This window comes from Gouania willdenowi, unplaced genomic scaffold (genome assembly GCF_900634775.1).
Source record: "Gouania willdenowi unplaced genomic scaffold, fGouWil2.1 scaffold_92_arrow_ctg1, whole genome shotgun sequence".
Taxonomy (NCBI): domain Eukaryota; kingdom Metazoa; phylum Chordata; class Actinopteri; order Blenniiformes; family Gobiesocidae; genus Gouania; species Gouania willdenowi.
The window spans coordinates 4,125-8,650 of NW_021145257.1; positions in this window are offsets into that span (position 1 = coordinate 4,125).

The following is a 4,526-nucleotide window of genomic DNA, read 5'->3' on the forward strand; positions in this document are numbered from 1 at the left end:
TATTAATAATGAAAAAGAATATAATGGTAATTATAAGAATAGCAATAACTTTAATACAATAGTAGTAAAATTATACAATAACAATAACAAAATAATATAATGAAAATCCAGTATAATACAATAAAAACAATAACAACATAAAATAATAAGGTAATAGCAATAATAATAGTACAGTGAGAATACCAGTAACTATAAGATAAAAGAATAATACAAAAAAAAGAATAATTTAAGAATAGCAATAACAATAATACGATAGTAGTACGATTAGATAGAGATTAGAAATTAGAATATCATAGAAAAGTTGTTTAATTTCCATAATTCCATTGAAAAAGTTAAACTTTCATGAATTATAGATTCAGGGCCCACAATCTAAACTATTTCAAGTATTTATTTGTTTATTTTTACATAATTTGGGCTTCCAGCTCATAAAACCCATGAAAACAGGATTTCAAAAAATTAGAATAATGTGAAGAAATCACCATTTATTTCTCAGTTTTTGCAGAAAAAAAGAGGAGAAGAAGGACTGGATTGTTGGCCAGTGGTCCATGGTCCTCTTTTCTGACAACTAAATAAATACAAATAAAAACAAATACATACTTGAAATCGTTTAAATTGTGTGCCCTGAATCTATAATCTATGAAAGTTTAACTTTTTCTATGAAAATATGGAAATTAAGCAATTTTCCATAATATTAAAATTTTTTGGAAAGGGTCTGTACATATCAACCCCATTGCAACAAAACAAGATTATCTACTGTATGTTACACAGAAAAAAATATTTGTGCTGGTTATTGTAAACAAAAGCTGCACAAAGCACCATCATAGTTGTTCTATAGCTCAGAGTAAGGAGACCTCTACAATATGGCGGCGCCGTTTGATGCGTTCCAGCATCATGAGACGTCTACGTATATAATGACTATGCTCGGTGCGACCTGAATCACCATTTATTCTGGTTACAGACTGTGTCACAACAGTCAAATTGACTTTTTCGGTTAAACCTCTACTGTTATATATGATCTATGATAGAGCTTCATTACAGGTACCGACTAAAACGGCAGCAGTGCATGCTAATGTCATTGGTCGTATCGCTACGCACACATTTATAAATTGCTAAACACATCAGACTTTTCTGCAGCAAAAATGTATGTAGCTAAAGTCATGAGTGCATTGATTAGCTTCTAACAGGAAAAGAACCATTTATTTTTTTGAGGATGTTTTTGTTTTTGTTTTAAAAACTTAAACAAACTCATTCTCTGTCATATTTGATGCACTGGAAACCTTTAAACTGTGACGAAATAATCCATATCATGTTAAATTATTGTAAATCTGAGCTCTTTTCTCTAATGTTATGAAACAATTCAAAGGCAATCAGTTTTTTTGGCAAATTTATCAGTTTAGTCAAAGTTATAGAAAATAATAAAGCCTCAAAATGACACAACTTTTGCCGCAGTTTTTTTTTTTTTTTAAAGCTGCCACAAAATCAGGCATTTTAGGACACAACAATCACAGAAATTGTCCATGAAATCCTGGAGGGACTGATCAGCAACGATAGAGAAGATAAACTCTCTTTCAACAGGAAGAAAGATGTTCCTGATGGTGTTCCAGACAATGATGATAACAAAGTACATTTACTTAGTAGTATTTTTGAGTATTTGTACTATACTTGAGTATTATTTTGGGGATACTTCTTGCTTTCCCTCTAATACATTTGAAATACTAATATAGTATTTTACTGCACTATATATCTATAGTTAGTCTTGTTACGCAACTTTGTCTCTCCTGTCAGCTCAGGTTTTATCAACTGTTTCAGTTCTAATTCTAACATTTTTCTGTTGATCCTCATATGGGTTGTCTCATTATACCGTACCTTTAATATGTCATGCTTATCAATGCAATCATAATATTTATAAAAATAATAACCACTTTTTCTTTTTTTCTTTCACATTTTTTCACTAGTTAATAAGTTAAAGGCCATATCTCTAAAGGGTCTTATTTGAGGAGATTCCCCTCCCTCCTCATGGTAGAACAAACACAACTGTATTTTTCATCAAACAGATTCTTGTGTTCATCAGAATGGGTGGTGGGGGTGTTTTTTAGAGCATTGTAGTGATATACCCTGAGGAAGATTGTTGTGATTTATCAAAAACACTCAATTGTCAAATACATTTATTTTAAAACATTTGTTTATGTCATATTTGGCCCCAAAATGTCAACAATGATGAGACACATTTTCAACAAAACAAGTTAGGTTTCTTCTAAATCTATTTTCACCGTCAGATGACAAAAAGTGACAAAATTATAGTCAAAAACATTTTGACCTTTGGAATAATTTTGTGCAATATTGTCCATAACATTGTCAATATACACAGCAGAGTATTATTTAAGGTCTTAAAATCATCCCAGTCCATTCACCAAACTTAGAAAATTAAAATTTTTGACAAAAATCAATAATTATTGAGTAAATATTGTCCCTGTACTAATATTAACCCCTCATTTTTCGGAAAAATCGAAATTTTGTAACGGACTGGGATCATTTTAAGACCTTAAACATTATCTGTCATGTATAATGATGATGTCATGGACAATTTACAGCAACATTTATTGCAAAGTCAAAATGTTTTTTTTTTTGTTTTTTTTCCTTGTCTGCACATGCTGTCGAAGGTTAACACTACAAGAAGTGCAATCTTTTAACAGGAATGCATATTTTATTATTCCAATGAAATAAATTTATTTATTTCATTGCATAATTGTGACCATCACCAGCCCTCCCTAGGGAAGGGTAAGAAATACTTTATTAAAGGGAGAATGTAAAAAAGAGAGGGCAGTGTTACACCAAGGTGAGGGGGTGGAGGGGGGTGGGGAAGTTAACAGGGAAGAGGGATACAAGATAGGATATGGAATGGGTGGGGAATAGTTGATAGGTTTCAAGTGATGCGATGTGAAATTGTGGTTGTGTATATTGTGCTTATTGTTGTGTTGTCAAGCCAGTTTGGTGACCAGTGTGCGGCTTAGGAATAATGGTGGTGGCTGTGAACAGAGGAAGAAGTGAGTGGAAATTCCATAAAACAGGTATTTGGGAACAACGTGTCTATGGTTGAGCCCAGTATGAGTGTTATCCCACAGCCCAAGGCCAGTGCATCCATGACAAATGTATTTCCAAGAACCGCCACTGCAGAACCCACGAGCCGCCCCCGGGCCCGAAGAAGCAGTCAGCCGCCCCCGGGCCCGAAGAAGCAGTCAGGCCAGCAGCAAGAGCGGGCAATCCAAGGGCCCCCGGCGACCACCCCACGGCCAAGCAGCCCCCCGAACGCCCCCAAGATCCCAAGCCGAGAGGCAGCCATCGCCCCCCCCCATACACACCCGAAAAAGCCCCAAGGAGCCAAGGACCCAGCGCACCACGCCACCGATCCAACTGCCATGTTGATCACATTAAACAGTCTTCTCACATTGTCTGTGGAGTGTCTATTATTAATAAATCCTGTCTGGTCTTGGTATATAATTGACTGTACTACTTTCTCTAACCTGGATGTGAGTGCTTTGGAAATAATTTTTAAGTCTGTGTTAATAAGTGAGATGGGACGATAGCTTGAGGGTAACATGGGGTTCTTGTCTGGTTTAAGTAATAATTTAATGTTCGCTGTATTCATGTGACCTCCTACATGCCCTTTATTTTTGATCTCTGTTACTACTCTGAAAAATAGTGGAGCCAGCATTGACCAGAAATGTTTTAGGAATTCAGCAGGGAACCCATCTGGACCTGGTGCTTTGCCTGTTGACATGCTATCTAAAGCATTTTGTAATTCTTGTAAGGTTTATGGTGAGTCTAAGGTGGTTTTCTGATCTATAGTGAGCTGTGGTAGGTTTAGTTTATTGAGAAAGGTTTTGATATCTTCAGGGTCAGGGTTTAAATTTGATGAGTATAAGTTTTGATAATAATCATGAAAAATGTTATTAATGTCCTGAGGTAAGTTTAAAGTTTGACCTGAGTTATCAGAAATTGCTGCTATAAAGGAATTTTCTTTATTATGTTTAAGCTGATTTGCTAAATATTTGCCTGATTTATTATTGTAGTCAAAGTTTTTGTATCTTAATTGTTGCAAAATGAAGTCGGTTTTTTTAGATAAGATGATATCCAGATTAAGTTTTGTATTTTGAAGTTTATCCCATAAAAGTTCAGAAGGGTTAGCTGCGTATTCTTCCGTAAGTTTCTTAATTTTTTCTTCAAGTGTTTTTTCTGCTATCTGTTCCTGTTTTTTCTTAAAAGAAGAGTATGATATAATCTTCCCTCTAATGACAGCCTTGCCAGTTTCCCAGAGTAAGGACGGTGATATTTCCGGGGAGTCGTTTGTCAATAGAAGGTCCTCCCATTCTTTTCTTATAATTTTTTCAAATTCACTGTCATTAAGTAATGAAGTGTTAAAGCGCCATAGAGAGGATACTTTCTGATTAGAGTCACACTTCAGGGTGAGGGATATTGGGGCATGATCGCTAATAATTATAGGATGTATTTTAGAGGACATCTTATGT